The sequence below is a fragment of the Canis lupus genome, chromosome 23 (genome assembly GCF_048164855.1).
Source record: "Canis lupus baileyi chromosome 23, mCanLup2.hap1, whole genome shotgun sequence".
Taxonomy (NCBI): domain Eukaryota; kingdom Metazoa; phylum Chordata; class Mammalia; order Carnivora; family Canidae; genus Canis; species Canis lupus.
In genome coordinates this window covers 36,483,809-36,510,699 of record NC_132860.1, presented here as the reverse complement: position 1 = coordinate 36,510,699, position 26,891 = coordinate 36,483,809, and the positions used below count along the sequence as shown (strand labels likewise).

At 35.7% G+C, this 26,891-nt stretch overlaps 1 protein-coding gene and 1 long non-coding RNA gene across 31 annotated transcripts in view; one reads left to right on the top strand and one right to left on the bottom strand.

Moving 5' to 3' along the window:
- LOC140615583 (uncharacterized) overlaps window positions 1-25,603 on the bottom strand; it is a 29,473-nt gene extending 3,870 nt beyond the window's left edge. Inside the window, exons 1-2 of the long non-coding RNA XR_012016090.1 lie at window positions 25,491-25,603; window positions 8,655-8,784 (exon numbers count right to left, since the gene is read on the bottom strand). This is a non-coding gene — a long non-coding RNA (uncharacterized lncRNA). The remainder of the gene's footprint in view (window positions 1-8,654; window positions 8,785-25,490) is intronic.
- The window catches only part of DLG2 (discs large MAGUK scaffold protein 2), a 1,975,849-nt gene that overhangs the window by 1,450,034 nt on the left and 498,924 nt on the right, over window positions 1-26,891 (top strand). The window lies entirely within an intron of this gene.

The following is a 26,891-nucleotide window of genomic DNA, read 5'->3' as shown; positions in this document are numbered from 1 at the left end:
GGACAAATATTTATCACGCAAATACATATGAAAAGAAAGCTGGTTAGCAATACTTATATCAGACAAAATTGACTTTTTTTTTTAAGATTTATTTATTTATTTGAGAGAGAGAGAGCACATGAGCAGGGTAAGAGTAAGAAAGGGGAAGCAGACTCCCTGCTAAGCCCAGAGCTCACTGTAGAGCTCAATAACAGGACCCTGAGATCATGACCTGAGCCGAAATCAAGAGTGGATGTTAAACCAACTGACCTACCCAGGTGCCCCAGGCAAACTGACTTTAAAACAAAGACTGAATAAATAAATAAATAAATAAATAAATAAATAAAATAAAAAATAAAATAAAATAAAACAAAGACTGTAACAACAGACAAGGGTCTATATAATCATTAACAGGGCAATCCAGCCGAAGACATAACAATTGTAAATATTTATGCACCCAACATGGATGCACCAAAATACATAAATCAGTTAAGCACAAATATAAAGGAACTAATCAATAGTAACACCCCACTTACATCAATGGACAGAAAATCAAGGAAAGAGCAGCTTTTAATGACACACTGGGCCAGATGGATTTATTACATATATTCAAACTATTCCATCCCCAGACAGCAGAATATACATTCTTTTCAAGTGCACATGAAATATTCTTCAGAATATATCATATATTATAAAACAAGCCTCAAGAAATTAGAAAAGATTAAAGTCATACCATGTATCTTTTTTGACCACAACACAATGAAACTAGAAATCAACCACAGGAAAAAAAATATGGTAAGACCACAAATAATGAATGTTAAATAGCATGCTACTAAACAATGAATGGGTCAACCAAGAAATCAAAGAGTAAATCAAAAAGTACGTGGAAACAAATGAAAATAAAAACACAAGGAACAAAAGCAGGTCTAAGTGGGAAGTTTATAGTGTTACAGGCCTACCTTATGAAGCAAGAAAAAATGTCAAACAACCTAACCTTATACCTAAAGGAGTTAGGAAAAGAAGAACAAAACCCAAATCCATCAGAAGGAAAAAAAATGATAATGATTAAAGCAGAAATAAATGATACACACACACACACACACACACACACACACACACACATCAATGAAACCAGGAGTTAGTTCTTTGAAAAGATCCATAAAATCAATAAACCTCTAGCCAGACTCATAAAAAGAAATTATAAGAGTCATAAAAAGAGTCAAATAAAATAAGAAACAAAAAAGGAAAAGTAACAATCAACACCACAGAAATACAAAAGGTTGTAAGAGAATATTATGAAAAATCATATTACAACAAAGTGGACAACCTAGAAAATGAACAAATTTCTAGAAACATAACCTACCAGAACTTCCAATCAGGAAGAAATAGAAAATTTCAACAGACTGATTACTGGCAAAGAGATTGAACCAGTAATCAAAAAACTCCCAACAAACAAACGTCCAGGACCAGACAGCTTCACAAGTGACTTCTACCAAATGTTTAAAGAAGGTTTAATGCCAATTCTTTTTGTACTTTTCCAAAAGAAAAAGGAAAACTTCCAAATTTGTTCAATGAGGCCAGCATTAGCCTGATATTAAAATTAGGTAAACACACAAAAAAGAGAACTATAGGCCAATATCTCTGACGAACATAGATGCAAAAATCCTCAACAAAATATTAACAAATCAAATCCAACAAGATATTTTTAAAATCCCATGATCAAGTAGAATTTGTTCCAAAGATGCAAGCGTGGTTCAATATTTGCAAATCAATTAACATGCTATATTACATCAATAAGAGAAAGAATAACAATTATACAATCATTTCAATAATTCAAAAAAAAAATCATTTGACAAAGTACAACATCCATTCATGGTAGAAAAAAAAAAAAACCCTCAACAAAGTAGTTTCAGAGAAAACATGCCTAAATATAAGACAGGCTTTATATGAAAAACGTACAGCAAACATTTCACTTAATGGGGAAAAACTGAGAGATTTTCCCTCAAGATCTGGAACAAGACAAAGATGTCCACTCTCATCACTTTTATTCAACATGGTACTGGAAGTCCTACCCATAGCAGTCAGACATGAGAAAGGAGTAAAAGGCATCCAAATTGGTAAGGAAGAAGCACAACACTCACTATTTTCAGATGACATGATACCATATATAGAAAATCCTAAAGACTCCACCAAGAAACTATTAGAACTGATAAATAAATTCAGTAAAGTTGCAGGATACCAAAACAATATACAGAAATCCATAGCACTTCTATACACTAATAATGAAGCAGCCAAAGGAGAAATTAAGAAAACAATCTCATTTATAATTGCACCAAAAAGAATAAAATACCTAGGAATAAACCTAACCAAAGAGGTAATGAAAGACCCGTTCTCTGAAAACTGTAAAACATTGATGAAAGAAATTTAAGACAACACAAAGAAATGGAAAGACATTCTATACTCATGGATTAGAAGAACAAATATTGCTAAAATGTCTATACTATCCAAAGCCGTCCACAGATTTAATGCAATCCCTATCAAAATACCAGCAGCATTTTTCACAAAACTAGAACAAACAATCCTAAAATTTTTATAGAATCATAAGAGATCCCAAATAGCCAAAGTAATCTTGAAAAAGAAAAACAAAACTGAAGGTATCACAATTCCAGACTTCAAGTTATATCACAGAGCTGTAGTAATCAAAACACTGTGGTACTGTCACAAAAAAAAAAAAAAAAAAAAGTCACATGGATCAATAGTACAGAATAGAAAGCTCAGAAATAAACCCACAATTATGTGGTCAGTAAATATTCAACAAAGGAGGCAAGAATATGCAATGAGAAAAAGACAGTCTCTTCAACAAATGGTGTTGGAAAAATTGGACAGCTACGTGCAAAAGAATGAAACTGGACCATTTTTTTACACCATACACAAAAATAAACCCAAAATGGAATAAGAGTCTAAATGTGTGAGACCTGAAACCATAAAAATCCTAGAAGAGAGCACCAGCAGCAATTTCTCTAACATCTTTCTAGATATGTCTCCTGAGGCAAGGGAAACAAAAGCAAAAATTAAATTATTAGGACTACATAAAAAAAAAAAAAAAACTCCTACACTGCAAAGGAAACATTCAACAAAACTAAAAGACTGAATTGGAGAAGATATTTGTGAATGGCATACCCGTTAATGTGTTAGTATCCAAAATATGTAAAGAACTAATATAGCTCAACATCAAGAAAACAAATAATACAATTTAAAAATGGGGGATCCCTGGGTGGTGCAGCGGTTTAGCGCCTGCCTTTGGCCCAGGGCGCGATCCTGGAGACCCGGGATCGAATCCCACGTCGGGCTCCCGGTGCATGGAGCCTGCTTCTCCCTCGGCCTGTGTCTCTGCCTCTCTCTCTCTCTCTGTGACTATCATAAATAAATAAAAAATTAAAAAAAAACTTTAAAAATGGGCAGAAGACATGAACAGACATTTCTCCAAAGAAGACATATAGATGGCCAAGAGACACATGAAAAGATTCTCAACATCACACATTATCAGAGAAAAGCAAATCAAAGCCATAGGTATGAGATATTACCTCATACCTGTCAAAATGGTTAAAATCAAAAACACAAGAAACAGCAAGTGTTGGTGAGGATGTGGAGAAATAGGAACCTGTGCATTGTTGGTGGGAATGCAAAACCCACAGTGGGGTGCAACCACTGTGGAAGACAGTCTGGAGTTTCCTCAAAAAATTAAAAATAGAGCTACCATATAATCCAGCAATTGCACTACTGGACATTTACCAAAAAAATACAAAACACTTATTTGTAGGGATACATGCACCCCTATGCTTATAGCAGCATTATTTACAATAGCCAAGATATGGAAGCCGCTTAAGTGTCCATTGAAAGGTGAATGAATAAAGAAGATGTGGTAAGTGGCACCTGGGTGGCTCAGTCAGTTAAGCATCTCTTTCAGCACAGGTCCTGATCCCGGGGTCCTGAGATGGAGCCCTGTACCAGGCTCTCTGTTCAGTGGAGAGAGAGAGAGCTCTCTACTGCTCTGTTTCCCTCCCCCCCTGCCTGTGCGCTCTCTCTCGCTCTCTCTCTCTCTCTCACACACACACACACATACACAATCTCTCTCTCTCAAATAAATAAATGAAATATTAAAAAAAAAAAAAAAAAGATGTGGGGATGCCTGGGTGACTCAGCGGTTGAGCAACTGCCTTTGGCTCAGGGTGTGATCCTGCGGTCCGAGATCGAGTACCGCATTGGGCTCCTTGCATGGAGCCTGCTTCTCCTTCTGCCTAGATGAGATGCAGAGAGAGAGAGAGAGAGAGAGAGAGAGGCAGAGACACAGGCATTATATATATATATTATATATATAATGTTATTCAGCCATAAAAAAGAATGAGATATTGCCATTTACAATGACATGGATAGATCTACAGAGTATATTGACAAATGATATAAGCCAGTCAGAGAATGACAAATACCATCTAATGTCATGCATATGTGAAATTCAAGAAACAAAGAAAATGAACAAAGGGGGGGAAAAAGGAGACAAACCAAAACACAGACTCTTCTATAGAAAACAAGCATGGTTACTAGAGGAGAGGTAACCCAGAGGGGTGAGACAGGTGAAGAGTATTAAAGAGTACACTTATCTTGATGAGAACTGAATACTATATAGAATTGTTAAATCACTATATTGTACACCTAAAATGAATATAACACCATATGTTAAGTACCCTGGAATTAAAAAAAAAAAAAAAAAAAAAAAACTATGGAACGCCTGGGTGGCTCAGCGGTTAAGCAGTTAAGCATCTGCCTTCGGCTCAGGGTGTGATCCTGCAGTCCTGGGATCGAGTTCCACATCGGGCTCCCTGCATGTAGCCTGCTTCTCCCTCTGCCTCTCTCTGTGTGTCTCTCATGAATAAATAAATAAAATCTTAAAAAATTAAAAACAAAAAACTACAAGCATTAAAAATGCATCAAGAAATACCACATGATATATAGCTTGAAAGATGTTTAAGAAGAAAAATGCCGAATCTACTAGCATCATTCATTAAACAGGCATCTAGTTTACTGTCTTTCACATGCGCAACAGAATGTAGAAATAAGTAAGACATTTCTTTCTCCTTCAATATCTATGATATAATTTCTTGGGCTGTTAAAAATTACAATCCTTCCATCAAAACTATCTTGAATTGTGGTTTTGCACACTGAAATCAGTATGCTATCTAAACAATCTGAAGAGTCTCATGTGAACCAAGATAGATCAAAACTACTGTTTTCCCTGTCATGCCTACTCTTCTCTCATGAAAAGAAACTAGACTTTTTTTTTTTTTTTTTTGATGGATCGCATCTTCAGAAGCATCAACTGTTTTCTTCTTTGGTATTCTATTCTTTCCCAAGTGTTTGTACTTTGATCTTCTAGTGAATTGAAGCAGTGTGTGGTTCTTCTTTAAGAATATAGATGTTAGAACAAAAGGTACTTAATTTTTAGAAGTCTTTTCTTTTTTCTTAAATTTAAAATAAAATTGATGTTTTTCTTATTTGTTTAATAGAAAGCTAACTCTCTGAGACTGCATTTACATTAACTAACGAAGGAGTCTTTTAAGTTTATTATCACATGGATTTCTTCATTGCTCTAAATAGTGCAATAGTATATTCATTTGCTTGATTATCTGTCATACACATTTCTACCCTGGATTTTACTGGCAACAAGCATTTCAGATAGCTCCACCAAGATTGGTAGTGATCATTTCCTGATGGCTCCATTAGGGCAAACTTCAGAAGTGTCATACTTTGCATGAGTGCTTGGAAGCCAAATTTTTGACAGTTGAGTGTTTGGCAGCTCACCAACTATTTGATGAAATTGAATTGCTCTCTTCTAAATCTTTCTTTCAGACTTGGAAATTAGTCTCCATTCATTCACAGAAGGCACCGTGACCCAATCAATGGGCAGTCGTGTCTGATTACTCTGCTCATTAACTTAGTTGATATAATTCCTCAATATTGTAAATCACAACTTCTAAAACTTTTACTGAAACTTTCTCTTGAAACTTTTTTAAAGAAAACTCAGTTTTCACAAACTTGAGAAAAACAAAAATCATTGTGGACATTAGTTAAAAATTCAGTACAATTTCTCGGGAATAAAACATAACTGTTGAGAATAGTATGGGGGGGTGGGGAGTGGAGGAGTTAATTGTGAAAAGCTTTAGTTTTGCTCCTGCTATTTGTATTCATGATGCCTTTGAGTTAAAACCAGTGACATGATCAGATAAGACATTTGTTAGAGTGGAGCATTTGATCCCTTAGCCGATGTTTAAAAAAAAAAAAAAAATGTGATTTCTGCCTTGTTTTTTCTACCTTCGTTCTCAAGATCTACCACTAACATTTAATTTTCATGAAGGATATCAGGTATTTTAGCAGGAAATAGCCACTTTGGTTTTTCAATAACATGCTCTCAAAATTTAATCTGTTAGGATATATAAGAATATAAATTTAGGAAAAGACATTATAGAGGTTTTCAAACCTCTTCTTTCTACAATCTCTAAAGCCTACAGTTCCCTAGGACATAGTGTTGGTACCTCCTTATTTCTCTGGCTACCTCTCCTCGTACATAGTCACATCTGGTCCTATGGTTTTATTTTCCATCCCTATACTATATATTTAATATAGTTATCTCCATGTTATATTTCTACCAGGCATTTCAAGATTAGCGTATACAAAACATAGCTCTTAATTTTATTTTTCAAAACCAGTTTTTCCTAGAGTCTTTCTTAGCTCATTAAATTAGGGCACCTGGTTGCTTAGGACAAAAATGTATTAGAAGTTATCCTTGATTTTTCTTTCTTACCCATACCTGGTATTCAATATATTAAATAACCCTGTCAACTCTACCCTTAAAACAAATCTTGAATTGAGTCACTTTCATTTTTTTTTAAAGCAACTCTGCTCTTGCTGTAATACTCCAAACCACCATCACTTCTTGCCCGAACTATATTTTAATGGTTTTCAAACTTGTCTCTTTTACTACTTTGTGTTTTCTATAATCTGTTCTCCATTCAACAGCCAGAGTGAGTTTTTTAAAACTCAGATTGTATCAATTTAACCTTCTGCTTCAAACTATTAGCTTCCCTTCCCACTTAAATCCAGGGCTTTACAGTAGTCCACATGCCTCTGGCTACCTTTTGACTTTATCTATCAATCTCCCTTTCCCCTGAGGCTTCAGTCATGCTGGCTTTCTTGCTGCTTCTCCAAATTTCTAAACATATTTCTGCCTAAGGCCTTTGCACTTGACTTTCTATCAGGGACACTCTGCCCCATGATTGTTCATATAGTTTTTCCCTTCCTTTATTCAGGGCTTTATTTTTTCTCATAGCATGTACTTCCACCAGGCATTATATCAAAATTCTATTAATTTCTTTGTACTAGAATATAAGCCCCAGGAGGACAGAAAGTTTTGTTTTGTTCATTGCTATACCCCCAAGCACCTATAATAGCAGCTCTCTCACAAAATGTTCAATAAATGTTTGCTGAAAAGTGAGAAAAATACATAAAGAGTCGTAATACAAAAGAAGTCTATTCATCTAGAAGGCAGAACTAGGGAGAGTAGGAATTATGGGGCAGCAGATCTTGGCATAATGAAAAGTAAACCCTGAGAACAATGAGAATTCCCAGATGCTAGAACACAGGGCCTTGCAACAAATACAGTGAGCTCTGTTACCACAAGGGTTCAGGCAGAGGCTTGAAGGATCCTGTTCTAGAGGGGAGCTCTAACAGGGTCATCTCTTAAGCCCTCTTCACATTTAACAGTCTATGTTGGTGAGTGGGAGGTAGAGAAAGAAAAGCTTACATTTGATTAGTTAAAAAATATAAGCACAAGGCAATTTATTTATAGATACAAGTACTTTAGATAACTCCGCAAAAAGTTCCCCAGAAAAGACATGAAGTGGTCTCCCCCTTCATCCCTGATCTATTTTGGGATGCCAGACAGGCTTGTCATTGTGTGTATAAGGAACCTTTCTGATATACAGAGGGCACCAAACCACTCACCTCTTGCTGCTCTCTGGCTACTTGCGGTCTCTTGCCGATGGTGTATATATGCAGTAGGTGCAAATTTACATTCTCTTGCATGTTAGCATTTAAATGAGGATGCTTCCCAGAACCTTATTGCTCTTCCATCCTAAATCATACTAAGGAAAGACTGACCCCCATCCATGTTTTTAGTCTGTAAAGGACTCAGGGAAGGTTATTATTGTGTGAAGCCTTCAATAGAAAATTCAAAGAGCTTCAAAATTATTCAATAGTTTATGCTGTTTGGGGAAGAATTTGTCATTGGAAAGAAGGAGCAGAGATAATATATTATCAAGAACTTACTATGTACCAAATGTTTACATCTTTACCATTCATTGAGCTCCAGTGCTGTGTGGAGTATTTCATAAACTTTCATACCTAATTTGTCAAACGCACTGGATTTAGTAAGGTAAAACCAGAAGCCAACTGTATTTTTTTCCCCTTTGCTTACCCACAAGCCCCTCTGAAGATAAATTCACCCTTGCCTGTGATACAATCTCAGGCAGGTCACGTATAATAATAATTAAAAGCCTACTCCAGTCTGACAATTCCATGACTTTAACACGGTTAAATATAAAATAAAATTTCCCAGCTCTTACCTGATTTAAAATGACTCCACCTGCCCAGCTCCATCTTACTTGAGACTAAACACTCTGCAATGAGGAAAGGGATATGATTTGCCTCCTTGCTCAATATCTTTGTTTTCTGTCTGTGTTTTTCTTTACCTTTCTGAAATGGAACAGGCAATTGTGAGAAAAGGACATAGTTTTACAGGGTGATATAATTATAATCTGGCTTTAATACCCTTAGGACGGAACATGTGTAATCTCTGGTGCTTTCTCCTTCTGGGGACTTTTGTGGATTCCTCTGAGCTCCTGCTGACAAACACAAGACAGTGGTTCTAAAGATGGAAGCAAGACTTTCTCTGGATGGCCACATTTAACTCTTTCCCTCAGCTCTGGTTGACTAGTGGTCCACCCATTTATTGAGACACAAACAGTCTTTCTGCATAAAACCTGACCAACTTTCCCCTCTAGACCCACATCTGATCCATGGGATATATGCCTTTATCCCTATTGTTCAGAGAATTTCAGCATCTGTCCCAGATGCTCTGTCAGCATCTGCTCTTCCCTGCTCCCACGGAGAGCAACTCTTTTTCCAGTGGAGGCAACTATTCAGATTTTTGCTCCTCACAATTCAGGAAATATAGGTCAGGAGTTCTGAATCAATTCACAGAAAGCCCATCTCTTTGAACTTAAGTTGAGGAGAAGGTATTGCTAAGACCGACAAAACCAGTTAGTGATCACACTCTTTTCAAATCCTATGTGAATAGTTTGATGCCTTAATTCTGAATGTGGGGCTATTCTGAGTTCTTCCAAAACAACAGGAAGTTATATTTAGGATTCTATTTCATGTTTATGTTTTCTTCCAAGTAATTCTATAAGGTAGATAACTGTTATTGCCTTATTTTATAATTCAAAAAATTAAGTCTCAGAAAGCTTAAGTGACTTATCTGTGATCATACAACATATGTTGGTGAGTGGAAAAGACAATGTTTCTGTTCTCACAGCACATATTTCTTTGGGGGATATAAAAAATAAACTAATATATAAGAGAACAAATGCATCCATGTTCATACACACATGCATGCAAATTTACAAGCTCTGTGAAGGATGAGATAGTGTACAATGATGAAAATTACCAGGGAAGTCACAGAAGGCCTTTTCAAGAGATAATCATTAAACTGAGTCATTGTTTCCTAAGTACATAGTTTCCTTTTGAAGCATAAGGACATTCCAGGCAGAAAAAATAGCAGATACAAGAATTCTAAGGTAGAAAACATCCTGGTAGGTATAGAACAGAACACAGACCAGAACATAGTAAGTGTTCTAGGAGGTGAAAGCCTATGCTCCCCTCAACTTTGCTGTACTATCATACATGGAATCAACCTCGGCAGGACTCATTCCTTATACCTTGTGACACCCTTGCCTTGTGTCTTTTCTTTCTGAGCCTTCTTGCTGCCAGCATACCTTTGTACCTTTATATAGCTCACCTTTGAAACCAATCTCTCATTTCAGTTTATCCTTGAGTCCTTTTGTGAAGTTTTTTAAAAATGCCAAACTTAACTACTTGGTTTTGTTTTTCTTTCCTCTCTAATCCAACCCTCTCCCCTCTCTTCCCTTTGAAAGTTGCTGTCAAAACAAGACTGCTTACCCATGGAAGCTTAATTTGCAACCACTAGAGAACCTACCAACCAGTCTACATCTGAAAGCCCATGTGAATGACAGACCAATTGAATAGTCTTTAACTCACTTGCTTGTGATGCCACTAGGCTGGAAGGGCTATATCATTTTTGTGGCCCTTTAGTCAAGTTAAAGATGAATAAGGACTTTCAGTTAGATGTGTTCCCAAAATTTTAAACTACAGTTTAAAGTTTGATTCATTTATAGCATCTAAGAGAGTTACAAGTACAAGGCTCTCTCGTGACTTAAAAGCTCTAAAATTCTTCCCTTTGTAGAAAAACATGTGCATCACATAGAAATTTAAAGCACAGGGCAACCTGGGTGGCTCAGCAGTTTAGGGCCTCCTTCAGCCTGCAGGTGTGGTCCTGGAGACCAGGGATCGAGTCCCACATCAGGCTCCCTACATGGAATGGAGCCTGCTTCTCCCTCTGCCTGTATCTGTGCCTCTTTCTCTCTCTCTCTCTCTCTCTCTCTGTCTGTCTCTCATGAATAAATAAATAAAATCTTTAAAAATAAAAAAGGAAGAAATTGAAAGCACAGGCCGTAGAGTCAGGTGGATCTGGATTCAAATCCTAACTTTTCAACTTATGAGTATATAAACTTATGTGACATTCTTAAATGTCACTAAGCCTCGTTTTGTCTTCTGTAAATAGAGATAATAGAATCTGCCTTATTTAGTAGTTTATTGTAAGGATTACATGTTACCAAAAACAGCATAATGTTTTGGGGAACCTTTGATTATGGTGGCTAAGAAAGTGTTAACAGATAATATACTTTAGAAAAATGTTCAAGAAGTAACTGGTGAAGACTAAATTTAGGAAGCCATCTTTTTTCTGTGTGGTTCAGTATTTTAAAGCATTTTACTTAGTTTCCAATAAACTCTTGACAATCTTACTGGTAATGAAGTAACTCATTGCATCTTCTAATTTTACCCCCTAAAGACCATAGGTATTTACAGATTACATTTGTAGAAGTTTAAGGAAAGAAAAAGTTAAAGAAAAAAAATAACATTTTTATTGTGTGCCCACTGCCTATATACATTAGCTCTTCTAATTCTCAAACCAACTTCACTTTTTTTTCAACTTCACTTTAAAGATGGAGAAGCTGCCCCCTCGAATAACAGCCTTTGCTTCTACATCATCAAATTTCCACTCATTGTGTAAGTGGATTGCCCCAACCAAAACCAATAAGAGAGTTATTTGTTATTGCTTTGTGGGGACTTGTATAACATTTTGGTCACCACCTTTAAAGTCTTGTCCAATAAACCATCTCTAACTGCCAGATGTGTTTTTTAAAAGCATATGGAGCAACCTGTTTTCCCACCATCCAAAAAACATATTTTTTATGTTATTTCCTCTTCAACTTGTTATTCTACTTTTTCATTTTCTAAAATATTATTTCAACAAGGACCATCATTTCAGTATTAAAGAGGTACTTCTGCTTTTGCTCAGAAGTCAGAAGATAATGCAAAATGATTTTTGCCTCACTTAAATTTCTTTGTTTCCTTTGGAGAATAGGAGAATGGAGAAGAGGTTTTTTCCTCTCCTGCTAGCAGCTGAGTCCTTTTATTTGCCTGGCCCAGTGGGGCTTTTGTTTCTATCGCAGAAAGCCCTGTTATTTTTCAAAGGCTTTTGTGTACAACAATCCTTCCTGTGGTTCTGCTCACCCAGCATATTTAGCAGGAGTTAATTTCAAAAAGACTAAGTGTTGTTGAGTTTGGGTGTGTTTTATGATGTTGTTCTGCCTCCAAATCTTTCATGAACAGAGCCTTAATTCTGTTGCTAAAGAGTGGATGTGTTGGCTGTTTTGGTCGCTTATTTGATTTTGGTGGTTTGCAATGAGAGAGAAGAACGCCATGGGGGGGGATTTTTAACAAGATATACCTGTGAGTATTGCTGTTTGTGACAAATATCTGTAATCTGACAGAAGAGTGTCCCTAGGTGCAAGTGATTAAGTTTGAAAGTATATTTCACCTGAAATTTTGCTTCTATTCAAGGTTACCTCTTCCCTGATGTGTCAGTAGGAAGTGCTGATACTTAGTTAAGAGCAAATAATGGAAAGAAAATGAATTACATATTGAAAAGTAAATTTTTTTTTTTTACCTAAATATTTATTCCTCCAAACTGATGTTACTAGGTATCAAAGGTATAGAGGTGGCAGTGGTTTGTCTACCTGGAATTCAACCTGCAGGTGTTGTCATGGGCTAGGACTTTGCAAGCAGTTGCTGCTGACAGCCATAGACTAGAATATCCTCCAATTAGCAGGGGCTTACGGACCAGACTGGTGGACATTCTAAACCTGTCAGTGCTTTCTCTTGAGAACAACCAGGGTCAGCTCTTATGTCATAAATAGGTTGAAACATGAACTCTTGGAGAGAAAAGACTATATCTCATAATAGACTGCAATCATTTTTGCTTTGTCAGCATGGCAAATTGGAAAGAGTACAGGCTGGGATGTCAAACTAGGTTCAGTCCCTCTACATGATTCTTAGTAGTAGAAGTCCATAAACACACATCCTCTGAGGCTCAGCTACCTTTCTGTAAGTTGAGAATAATAATACCAGGGTCAAAGTGTGGTTTTCTAGTTTAAGGTAATAGCACGTGTGAAGGGGCTAGCACGGAGATACCTGGCACTTGGGCGGCACCCCACAAATGGCAGCTTTTATTATTTGTGTTCTAGAATTAAGCACTCATCTCTTATGGTACCCCTTCCTGTTTGTCAAGGAACTCTCCATACCCATTTACTGGCTTGGGACCCCAGCTGTCCAAGGACTGCTGATTTAGGAAGAAATTGCAGAGGCACAGCTCTCTTAGCACTAGGGGCCCTTGAAGTAGTATCCATAGTGAGAAGTCACCCTCCCATTGCCCCCTGGTAATTGACTCTAGCATGTGAGGCTTTGGAAATGTTGTAACCAGCGGAGCTGCCCACACATCATTTAATGGCAATAGTTAAAATTGATGGTCTTTATATTCAGAGAAGCCTCCCAGAGAGAGTTGAAATGGGAACCATTGTGGAGGGGCTATGCAGATAGCAATACAAATGCCCTTGCCCACAAGGCATGAAAGACAAGCACTGAAAATGAAAAAAAGAAAAATAACCAAGCAGTACAGTTGCAGAAATAACTCCTGTGACTTCAAAACATTAAAAATAAAACTGCTTTCCTTATGTGCCTGTCCTTGACAGTGATTTCATCTTTTTAGTTGCCTTTCAGCTTGTTTTATTTCCGGCGGTGAGGGATAGAAGCCTCTGAATGAAGAGTACTTTTTCTCTTTCTCACTATATGTACACATTTCTATGTACACAGGTATACATATAAAAATAACTTTATTATATGATTAATCTACATATTTCTGTTATATCTACATTTCTGTATTTCTATGTTTTAAAATATTTATTTATTTATTTATTCATGAGAGACAGAGAGAGAGAGAGAGAGAGAGGCGGAGACCTAGGCCCCTTCCAAGGAACCCGATGCAGGACTCAATCCTGGATCCCGGGATCACACCCTGAGTCAAAGGCAGATGCTCAACCACTGAACCACCCAGGCGTCCCTATATTTCTACTAACATACGTATTTTCTCAGTAGTAAGCACACATTCTTCTTTGTATAAATACAGTTGTCTCTCATGTATATATCAATAAATGTAAAAAATATCTAGGTTCATACCATCCTTAGTATATGCCATAGCTTTACGTATGACCTGGATGTCAGACTTCTCACCGTCTGGAATCACCCTTTCCCTTAATATGCCATAAGAATTCAGGCCTTCAGCCTGCATGCTGGGCAAATCCCATACCCTCCACAGTGTTTCAGAAGATTCAATCCGGGCTACCTCTAGCCTTCAACTCCTCAGTGGTCTTTCCACCTGGAACTTCTCCGGTTACTTCCTCCTTAGTCTAGATGTTGCCATAATTTTGCCAAGCCCACTCTCTCCCTGTGTTAGTTTTCTCAGGGCTGCTGCAACCCAGAACCACAGACTGGGTGACTTAAATAACAGAAATGTATTGTCTCGCAGTTCTGGAGACTAGAAGTTTAAGACCAAGATGTTGGCAAGGTTGGTTCCTTCTGAGGCCTGTGAGGGAGAGTCTTTTCCCTGCATCTCTCCTCACCTCTGGTGGTTTTGCGGGCAAACTTTGGTGTTCCTGTTTTATAGATGTGCCTCTCCTCAGTCTCTCCCTTCATCTTCACAAGGTGTTTTCCTTCTGTGTGTCTGTCTTGTTGTCCCATAAAGACACAGTTAAGTTGGCTTAGGACCAACTCTAATGACCCATCTTAACACAGTCATCTACAAAGTCCCCATTTCCTAATAAAATCATGGATACTAGGGTTAGGACCTAGACATCTGGGGGGACAACATGCAACCCATTAATACTCCCTCTCTCAAAAAAGCAAAGTTCCTACCTCTTTTCTCTCCACATCTACCAGGAAAACATTCCAAAATTCCTTATCTCTTATTTTATATAAAAACCAGCCTCTCTGTTGGTTTCATCCTCTCCCAGCTAGTTCGTTATTAAGGACAATTTTGACAAAATTAAAAGTATACCCCATGTTTCCTCTAATAAAAAACATTGGCCTAACAGGGATTTTTACATTTCCATAAAACAACCAGTTCAAACTAAAGTCAGCGTTCAAAAGACTTTTTTTCTTCCTTTCTCCTAACTCATATGTGATCTCTACAAACACATATACACATAGAAAATAGTGAACACACAATATTGTGTGTTATACCATATTATTGTGAAATAAAACACAGATAAAGAAGAACATACACAATAAATTTATAGCTTCCTGAGTCATTTCTATAAAATTATTGTAAGGCAAAAATTCTGTAACCACCACCTGAAGCAAGAAGAGAATGTTGCCAGCCAGTAGAGACTTTCTGGCTCTTTCGTTGTAACCACAGCCCCTTCTCTCCTTCTGGAAGTAACTCCTACTGACTTTTATAGTAACCACATCCCGCTTTTCTTTATTTTTATCACCCATTTCTTTATGTCTCATGTATCCCTATATATTCCATTTCGGTCCTCTCTAATTTTTTTAGACTGATATGTCTTTTAAGTCTCTTTTAATCTATAGAATCCCATCCTATCACTTCATTTTCTTTTTAGTTTACCTGCTGAAGAACCCACTCATTTGTGGAGTTTCCCAGGCTCCACATCTCTGATATACTTGGGATATAGTTCAAAATGTCTCTCTGTCCTCTATAGTTTCAACAAACTGGCAGGTGGATCCAGAGGTATAATTAAACTCATATGTGTTCCCTTTGGCAAGACTATAAGTGGCGATATGCTCTTTTATAAGGAAGCAAGTAATATTAATATTCATTCTTGTTTAATATTATCAGCTATTGGTATTCAATTCTTAAATATGTTATTTCAATAGAAGTGAAAATGGTAATAATGAATTGTGTCTATTTGTTTTCTTTTATTATCTGGGATTATTTTTATTAAGAGACAGTGTCCTTCATCTGTTATAGAGTTCATATATAAAAGGCAGGATAAATGATGGATTCTTTCCTCTTATTTACCCAGTTCACATGATAATGAACTAATTCCCTGTCACCTACAATAGGTGACCAATTAGTTGGATTATTATAATTTTTTGGTACTATGAAATTATGGATTTAGACATAACTGACACAAGAGGGGGAAAAATACAAAACATAACTAAATAAACAGAGCCTCAATAACCTATAAGACAATGTTGATGAGTTTAATATTTGTGTCACTGGAGTCCCATTGGGAAAGGAGAGAGAAATGAGTAGGGAAATATATATATATATATATTTATTGGCTAAAATTTTTCCAAATTTAATTGAAACATCAACACACATGTTCAAGAAGCTCAGTAAACTCCAAGCAGAATAAATACAAACATATGAATAGACTACTATAGCAACAACAGATTGCAGGGGCATGGAGACATCATAGGAAAGAGAAAGATAATAAATAAAAGCAGCCAGAGAAAGCAAATACATTACATCCAGGAGAACCATGATAGGAATTACTACTTACTACTCATCAGAAACAATAGAGGTCAGAGGCCAATAGGACAACATTTTTAAAGGACTACAAGTCCTTTAAATATGAGAAGTGTTTCAGTGTTTAGACCCATTCCTAACACATAGTAAGCACTAAATAAATTTTAGTTGTTTTTGTCTGTTGTTAATAGTTTTATTATTAATTTTCTTCTTTAAGGTGGTAGACTCTACTGAATGAACATGCTATCCTTTTTTTTCAGTACCTAAAGGAATAGTTTGAAGAGTTACTTTCTTATAGAAAATATAATGTTATGGTGGTATCCCACTGACATTATTCAAAACTAGCTAATAGGATAAATGAAAGTAAAATATCTTCATGAGATTTGTTGCTCTCTTTATTCAAGGCATGGGTTTATGATCTCTACTTTTATTAGATATATAATATGTAAAACATTTTTCAAATATTTGACCTCAGACTGATAATTAGAAAAGAGAAAAAAATGAATTTTTACTTAAAAGTATGATAGAGAAACTCTTTCTAATTGTGACTGGTTTAATTTCTATATAACATGCCTTTAAAATCCTGTTTATTTCCTTTGTTTATAATCTGTGAACTTGTAGAAGAGAAGACTGTGCTTTATTAAATTAATGCATTATTAAAGTAGAATAATATTTGAGAAGGCTATGCTTTTTTAGATACCTCCTTTTAAATTCATTAGTGGGTATCCTCACTGCTTCACCTACTTTGAAATCATAATTCTCTACAAGCTGAGTTGATATATTTTTTTTCTCCTAAATATCATTCCTTTTCTCTCCTTGGGACCTTTGCCTACAGTATGCTTTCTCCCTAGGATTCCTCCTAAAATACTCTTACCTGATTAATTCCTCATCTTCCTTCAGAACCTAATAGAAAAAAAATTACTTCCATTGAGGAATATCCCCCTGTCTGTTTTCAGTGTGTGATGTTTTTGTATGAATCTAGTTGCTTATTTAGGTAGCAGAGTATAATGATTAAGACTCCAGAATCCAGGGTAGCCCTGGTGGCTCAGCAGTTTAGTGCCACCTTCAGCCCAGGACCTGATCCTGGAGACCCAGGATTGAGTCCCGCATCAGGCTCCCTAGATGGAGCCTGCTCCTCTCCCTCTGCCTGTGTCTCTGCCTCTCTCTCTATCTGTCATGAATAAATAAATAAAATCTTAAAAAAAAAAAAAAAAGACTCTAGAATCCAAAAATAATTTGCATTATTTGGGCATGAATCCTGGCTCCATTGTATTCTTGCTCGGTGACCTTGATAATGTTTTACTTAATCTCTGATGCCTCCATTTCCTCATCAACAAAATGAGGATAATAATTATACCTATCTCAGGATGATATGACAGTTTTTAGAAAGTTAATACACACAAAGTTCTTTGAGCAGTGTCTGGCATATGGTAAGCTAAATTAATAAGTGCCAACAGAGCTTTCATATTTAATAATATTCTTGGCATATGATTTATATATTGAGTGACCAAGAAATATTTGTGTGAAAGTGTAGAATCATAGCAGCCACTGATTCTGATTTTTTTTTTTTTGTAAAATCCATCTAATTAGGGATACCTAAGCGGTTGAGCAGCTCAGCAGCTGCCTTTAGCTCAGGGCATGATCCCGAGGTCTGAGATTGAGTCCTACATCAGGCTCTTTGCAGGGAGCCTGCTTCTCCCTCTGCCTATGTCTCTGCCTCTCTCTGTGTGTCTCTCATAAATAAATAAATAAATAAATAAATAAATAAATAAATAAATAAATCGTTTAAAAAAACAGTCTAATTAGTATTTATTGAGAACCTAGAGCATGGCTTGACAGTTCTTAAATTCTTGATTGAATGAATGAAGTTCAAAATTGATCACTATTCTATAAAGTTAAAAGTAGAGGGAAATCAAGGTCATTTAGTTTACTTGAAAACAACTAATTTCTTAGGAAAAATTAATGAGGAGCTATTTCTGAAAGCATTTGTATTCAAATAGGCAAACAGAGGAAGTTGAGGTGCAGCAAGTATCCCTCCAAAATGGGAAATAACATTTGTAAAGGTGGAAGTAGATGGTACAGAAATGTTGGCTTTTCTCAGTTCAAAATTAATTAAAGAAAAAGAAGACTGTGTCAGGATTAGGATTCACATATCCAAATAATATGGTTGATTTTACATTGGATGGTGAAAGGAAAAGGGCATTGTATAATTGTGCACTTTGCAAGACCTGATAGAAATGTCATCTTCCCCATTTATCAGCTCTAAAAATGTGAAAATGTTATCAAACTTCTGTATCAACTAATTTGTTAAGTTGGTATAATAGTTGGCCTAAGGATTGAATAAAATAATGCATGCCAAGCTCTCAGAATGATGCCTCACACACAGTACCCAATAAGAACCTACTTATCTAATAGGAACGAAGCCTCTAGTTGTCCAGTTATTGAAAAAAATCCTCTAAACATTTCATTTCCATTTCAAACATGAATATATATTAAATTGCCAATTTTTCTCTAAAGTGGTCCCTATTTTTAGAAGTCCTTCAATGTTTTATGTATAAGATATACTAAACAAAAATATTTGGAGTCTAAGTGTCTAAATAAATACTTCTGGACTTTTTTTTTCTTAGTCTTCACAATTGCCTTGCCTTATTAATCTGACAGTATTTTTTTTTAATCTGACAGTATTTTAAAAACAATCTACTTTCTACTTTCAAAAAGCCTTTTTAAAACATTCACCTTACATTTTATAGAAACAATTCTTTCAGTCTAAATGGGCTTGGTAACAGAGTCAGATGAATCTTGCTAAACACTGAGTAGGTATACAGCTCTACTTAGTAAATACACAGCTCTACTTGTTTGAGGATCACAGTGAAGATATGCTCAAAAGTAGCTTTCTAGCCATAAATATCTAGCATACTCTGGTCCAATCAAGACAATGAAGAGATTGGGTTAATGCAGCAAGTCATTAACTGAAGTAAGGATACTTCTATACTATTGCTCCTGTTTTTTTTAAGATTTTATTTATTTATTCATGAGAGACACAAAGAGTCAGAGACATAGGCAGAGGGAGAAGCAGGCTTCTCACAGGGAGCCCGATGTGGGACTTGATCCCCAGACCGGGATCATGCCCTGAGCCAAAGTCAGACGCTCAACTGCTGAGTCACCCAGGCGTCCCTACTATTGCTCCTGTTAAAGGGGTTAGATTAGTTTTATTTGATGAAATATCACTTCAGTAACACTCTGCAATCAGTCTGACACCCATGTTCTCAGTAGAAATTTAGATACACTTCTCAGATACGTTACTTCACACTTTGTGTTGTAATTGTTTATCTTCCATTCGAGACTCTAAATCCCTCAGTATTAAGTACTTGTCCTCTTTGTACAGCCATTCCCTAGCCTGTGGTAGGTACTGGAGAGGTCCAGAATAGTCTGAAGTCTAGAGGCCATGTCCCATAAAAAAATTAGGAGAAACTGGATTTGCTTAGTTTAAAACAGAGATGACAAGGATGGCTGTACTAGCTAGCTTTAAAACCTCTGCTTTTGGAGTCACCCATAGTGATTTCAGGTTCTGCAATTAAACAGCTTTGTAACTCTAAGAAATCACTTCATCTTTAGACATCTTGGTTTACTGAACTGTAAAATTAGGGAAGTAGAACAGATTATCTGGGGAATCCCTTCTAAGTTAGTTTTTCCACTTATTTGAAGGGTTATCACTTGTTCATAGGTCCGATTGCTCACTCTCTTTCACCTCAGAAGACAGAACTCAGATCAGTAGGTAGAAACTATAACATCATACCTATTTAATTAACAGAGAGAAAAGATTTAATGATTCTCTCTTGGTTACAAGTAAAGGCTTAAGTGACCATGGGCATGGACCTGGTGGGGAGTTGAGGTTCATCTTTGAAGATGAACTTCAAAGTCCTTTCCAATGATAAGATTCTTTGATTATATAGTTCAAGAGGCCAAATGAAGTAAGAGCTTTCAGCTTCCTTTCTGTTTCATTTTCTTTTTTTGCTTTTGATTCTGTTTCATTTTCTGACTAATTCTGCTTTTTTACCTTTTGTTCACATGTACTGCACTCCTGAGATTAATTTTAAATTTACTAGTTCCCTCCTTAACCTAATCACAGGCCCTGGTTTGAGACACTGACTATTTTCACAGTAAAACTGAGCCAAACCACAAGTACATAGTCTCCCTGATAGGCTAGAGAGAGTCCCAACTGCATTTGTCAACTGAATACCAATGATGTTAGTAATGATGCCTGCATGCAATATATATATGCCACAAACTGCACCCATTGAGTGAATCAGCAGCAGTCAAGGTCAGTAATATTGGAAGTCTCACCAAGTTTTCCAGAGTGAACGAGAACCTAAGAGTAGCTTGATTTCCTGCCTTTTTCCTGCTCTGTGCCAAAAATCAGAGTCTGTGTTTCTGCTGTCTTACAACTATTGCACAATGGCCTGGAATATGTGAGGATATTTGCAAATGGATGAGGACAGAGAGACAATAACTAAATTGTTTCATGGCAATTACTATTTTGGAGGGATTATTCTTGATGCAAGCTGATCACCTTCAAATGATACCCTGAGCACATTTTGTTAGCTCTGAAAAGCAAGAGAACGATTCATTTTAAAGCTAGACAATGTGTTTTGTTGTTTCCTATATTTATAAGTCTTGGCAAAAATGTATTTTCCTTAGATTTTAATCAGGATAAGGAATAAGGTCAATCTAGCAAGTGACTGCTTCAAAATCCAATTAATTGAACCATTGGTGAAAATATAATCCATATTATACCTTACTTGTTTTCCATTAAAACATATGTGCTATGAACACGCATATTTTTATTTGATAAGAAAACATTAACACTGATGGTTGGAAGTGTTTTCCAATATCAAAGTTTGAATATTAACTATTCTTGCATTCATAGAGCATGTCTAAATGTATTTGGCAGTGGCCACTGCCTCATTTGGTAATGGGCTGTGCTGTCAGGGAAGGACTAAGGGTTTTCCTCACTCTCAAAAGTGTGGATTCAAATTGTTTTCATTCTTATATACAAAGCTTTAACTTAGCCCTGGAAAGTTCCCTAACGTTTTATTGATTCAAGTGGCTAAAAATACTAAATGACAGTGAAGAATTCCCTCAAAATGTATGCCTTAAGAGAAGAAGAACTAAAGTTGTTTTATTTAATTGGTTTCCTGTATTCTCTAAAGGTCTATTTTCTAAAATATTACCAAAATCAAACATTTTTAAGTTCATTCATTTTTTAAATTTATTATAGTGATCATAAGGATTTTTCATACTTCTCAAAGTAGTATAAGAATTTAATTTATGGAAAAAAAACAAAAAATATAATTTATAAGAAACAGGAAGATATACAGTTTTATGATTAGCAATAACTTGAAATACAGAAAGTAATTACTTGGGATTGAAAGTCTATGTTTAATGTGTTCAAGTGTAAGACTTGATAGCACAAGAGTTGTATACCTAGTTACACATTATAATTAATTGACTCAACTTCAGCAACCACTAAGTACAAAGACACAAGCATATAATTTAATAATACTAGCATTAAAGTGTTTACCCTGAGCCAGTAGGTGTTTTGATTTCTCTTATTTTATAATTCATGTCAAATGAAAAAATAGATAAGTTATTTGAAATATATATTGGCATACTTCATTTGCTACAATATTTAAGAAAGGAGCTAGGACTTCACAACACATCAACTTTTAGTTTTATTGAAATGTACACATCACTAGATTCATCATATGAAACAAATGTCAGTGGTCATAATCACTGATGTCATGGAAATTTTTAAATAAATCTAAAATTTAAAAGCATGTGTTACAGTTAAAGTTGAGTTCTAGCTAATGTCCAATGTGAGGAAGATTAGAACTTTTATAACTTCCTATGCGGATTTCTTTTCCTAAGAATTTTTTAAGCTTGTTTGATTGCTACTTACTGCGAAGGGTACTGTGCATGTGTAGAATGTTTTAGATTTTGCCAAACTAGAACTATCAACACAGACTGAGAGGCAGAACTGAACAGTAGTTAAGAGCAAAAGCTTTGCTGCCAGACAATCTTGAGTTCATGTCCTGGTCTGTCAGTTGCTAAACTGCTAAACTTGAGAAAATCATTTAACCTCTTATTCTTTATTATTTGTTTGAACAATGGCATAATACTTGCCTCATTCTCTTCTTTTTTAATGAAGTTAAAAGAGATAAGGCATAATATATAAAATATGTTTACCATGCCTGGATATAGTAAATAATAAATACAGATACTATTGTTCCTCACAGATTATGTCAATTAATATTCATTTGCTGAAGGAAAACCTCTAAAAACTCCGCAGTATTCAGTGTCTGTAAGACCCTCCACTTGCTCTCTTGACCTCTTTGGAATCAGTGAAACTCACCCTTGATGAAATTAACAGGCAGCTTAGCTTTCCCTTGCTAAATTAGTCCTTCAAGTCATACAATGCAAAAATCGAATAATAGGTTAGAAAAATATATATATACTGTACTCATAGTATATACACCCAGTATGTTCATTTAGGATGTGAGATTTAGGAGCTTGAGTTAGTGTTTTTATGGATATACTTTATATTTTCACCTCTAGAATCATTGCTTATGGAGATATTTTTTTATTGTTGGCAGGGTTTTTTTCATCTTTAATGCCAAAATATCATGGCAAAGGTAGAAGGAGAAGTTGAAATAAAATGGAAGGATCACCATGATGCAAATGGGCATACTTCTCCCCATCTTAATAAGAAGTGCATGTATCTTCACATTTCTGATCTTCTTTGCATATTCTACCTCAAAATCCCCAAATCAGAGCCAATAGAATATAGTGCCTGTCCTATTAATATGAAGTAAGGTATAAGGAACTATAGTTAAGAGATATAAAAATCTGAAATATATTTTTTAAGATTTTATTTATTTATTCATGAGAGACACCAAGAGAGAGGCAGAGACATAGGCAGAGGGAGAAGCAAGTTCCCAGCAGGGAGCCTGACGCAGGACTGGATCCCAGGACCCGGGGATCATGACCTGAGCCAAAGGCAGACACTCAACCACTGAGCCACCCAGGCATCCCAGAATCTGAAATCTTTTAAAACAACTTGTTAAATAAGAAATTAACAGTTACAACCCTGTTCTGTTTGTTTATCCAGTCAACAAATATTTATAGAGTGTCTAATATTTTCTAGGGAAAGAGCATCACAAGCGATATAATTTTGGCAATACCTGCTTGATTCCTACTCTAGGCAAAAGAAATCTGAATTAAGATAGGACCAATAGATCAGGCTACATACAAAAAGAAAGTTATCCACCTAAGCAACAACCTGTTCATACTAGGACCTCTTACTTGAATGGATACCCCCCATCCCTCTTAGATCTATATTACCCCTAGTTTTGCCCCTACTCAGAGTTTAAACTTCATGCTGGACGAAAGAACCAGCATACAAATTTATTTTTGATAGTATAGTCTGAATTCACTTGACTTCACTCGTCAAGCTTTTTTTTTTTTTTATCTCTTTTTGACTTCTCTAAAACACTTAAAGCTCTTATCACATTTAAAAAAAAAAGCTCTGAATACATTGTTCATTGTATCATAGTTATTATTATGTTTCTGTCTCTCTAATTTTCTCCAATATACTTATACAAAGTATTTGATGATCCTTTGGAGATGAAGAATGTTCTAGAGCAGTGGTTAAACCAAATCCTTATTAAATCTCCATCTGCCCATAGCTTCCTAAAATAGACTAAACCTACAACTCTAAAAAATATGAACTAGCTATGTTGGTCATTGAAATACAATTTCTGTACCTTTGGAATTTTTCTGCCAATGCCAGCACAGTTCCAAACACACAGACATTATTAATTAAATTTCATATTTAACTTAATTAATATGATAAAGTTAAAGAACTCACAACTTAACCAACTGGAGAGGCTTCACTAAAAAGATAATATAAGAAAGACAGTATAAGAGTACTGGACTCCAGATCTGTAATTTCATTTTCTTCCATGGGATAAACCCAATTTTAATGATGAATGACAGCATTTTAAGAGAATTTAAGAAATAAAACACAAGTCAGTGTGAGTCACAGATGATCTCACAGTTTTGTGTCTTTTTTAGAAAAAAGATTTTATCTATTCATGAGAGACACAGAGAGAGAGGCAGAGACATAGGCAGAGGGAGAAGCAGGCTCCCTGTAGGGAGCCTGATGTGGGACTGGATCCCAGGACCCTGGGATCACGACCTGAGCCAAAGGTAGACACTCAACCACTGAGTCAACCAGGGGCCCCGCAATTTGGTATCTGATAGCTCATTTTATATTCTAGTATTTTATCATTCTTTGTATATTAATAAGACATAAAGTGTATATAAATATAAGTGATTTTCAGTTTACAAGGAATTACCATCACATTTGACTCTCAGTATTATCTTGAGAGGGAATGCAAAGGGAATGGATATTCTTTGAATATTAGTACTTATGCTGTGTGATTTCTTCTCATACATTATCATAATTAATTTTTGACATGTTACGAGGTAACTATTATCTCCCTGATAAAACTGATGCTGAGAGTAACTAAACAACTTGTTACAAAGTCACACAGCTTTTAAATGATACAACCAAAGTTTGTGCCAGTAATCTTTCCAGAAGCCATTGCCTATATTATTATATCCATCTTTCAATTTGGAAACAAACCTATTGAGAGTAAGTGAATTGTTCTAAAAATCCATTTGCTATTTTATCATTGCATGTCTTTTTTTTCTGGCTTTATTGAGATGTAGTTGACCTACATCCTTGTAAAAATTAAAGGTTTGCAGCATAATGGTTTGATCTACACATATTGTGAAATGACTGCTGTAATAAGTTTAGTTAACATCCATCATCTTATTTAGATAAAATAAAAATGCAAAACAAAACAAAAATAATTTTCCTGGTGATGAAAACTCTTAGGATGTACTTTCCTGTATATCAGATAGCAGTATAAACTATAGTCACCATGATGTACTTTACTTCCCTCATACTTATTTATTTTGTAACTAGAAGTTTGTACTTTGTGACCACCTTCCTCCAATTCCTCCTCCACTAACTTCCCTGCCTCTGATAACCATAAATCTGATCTCTTTTTCTGTGTGTTTTGTTTTTTAAACTCCACATAAAACTATGGTATTATGGTTTTTGTCTTTCTCTAACTTATTTTACCTAGTATAGTATCTTCAAGGTTTGTCCATGTTGTTGCAAATGACAAAATTTCAACATTTTGCATGGCTGACTAATATTCCATGGCTGTGATAATATTCCATTATATGTATAACACCACTTCTTTATCCATTCATTGTCAATAGAACTTAGATTGTTTCCATGTCTTAGCTACTTGTAAACAATGTTGCTATGAACATGGGAGTGGCAGCCATCTTTTTGGGTTAGTGTTTTTTATGGATATATTCCAAGAAGTGGAATTGTTGGATCATATGGTAGTTCTTTTTTTTTTTTTTTTTTTTGAGGATGCTCCATACTATTTTTAATGGTAGATGCACCAATTTACAATGCCACCAAGAACACTCAAGGATTCCCTTTTCTCTACATCCTTGTTGGCATTTGTTATCTCTTGTCTTTAAGTTATGGCCATTCTAAAAGGTATGAAATAATATCTTATTGTGGTTTTGGTTTGCATTTCCCTAATGACTGATGTTGAGCATCTTTTCATGTATATCTTCTTGATCATCAGTATATATTCTTTGGAAAAATGTCTGTGTAAGTCTTTTATACATTTTTAATTAGATTACTTGGTGGGGTTATTTTTGCTATTGAGGTTTATGAGCTTTTTATATATTTTGGATATTAAACCCTTATCACATATATGGTTTGCAAATATTTTTTCCCATTCTATACATTGTCTTTTCATTTTGTTGATTGTTTATTTTGCTGTGCGGAAGTTTTTAGTTTGATATAGTCTCACCTTTTTATTTTTTAATTTGTTGCTTGTGCTTTAAGGTGTCATACGCAAGAACTTATTACCAAGACCCATATCAAGGAGCTTTTTTCCCTTATGTTTTCTTTTTGGAGTTTCATGATTCCAAGTCTTACTTTTAAGCCTTTAATCAATTTCAAGTTAACAAAAGTTTCCTTCTTTTAAATGTGAATATCCAATATTTCCCCAACAGCATTTATTAGATAGACTGTTTTTTCTCTATTAAGAATTGTTGGGGCACGTGGATGGCTCAGTCGGTTGAGTGTCTGCCTTTGGCTTGGGCCATGATCCCGGGGTCCTGGGATTGAGCCCCCTTGTCCTGCTTCCTGCTCATTGGAGGGTCTGCTTCTCTCTCTCCCACTCCCCCTGCTTGTGCACGCTCTCTCTCAAATAAATAAATAAAATCTTCAAAAAAAATTCTTGACTTGCTTGTCAAACATTAACTGACTGCATATGTTTGGACTTATCTCTAGGATCTCAATTCTGTTCCATTAAGCTGGTTGTCTCTTTTCATGCTGGTGCCATACTGTTTTGATTACTACAACTGTATAGAATAGCTTGAAATCAGGACATGTGATTCCTCTTGGTTTGTTCTTCTCTCTCAAAATCATTCCACAATCCCTAAAGAGATT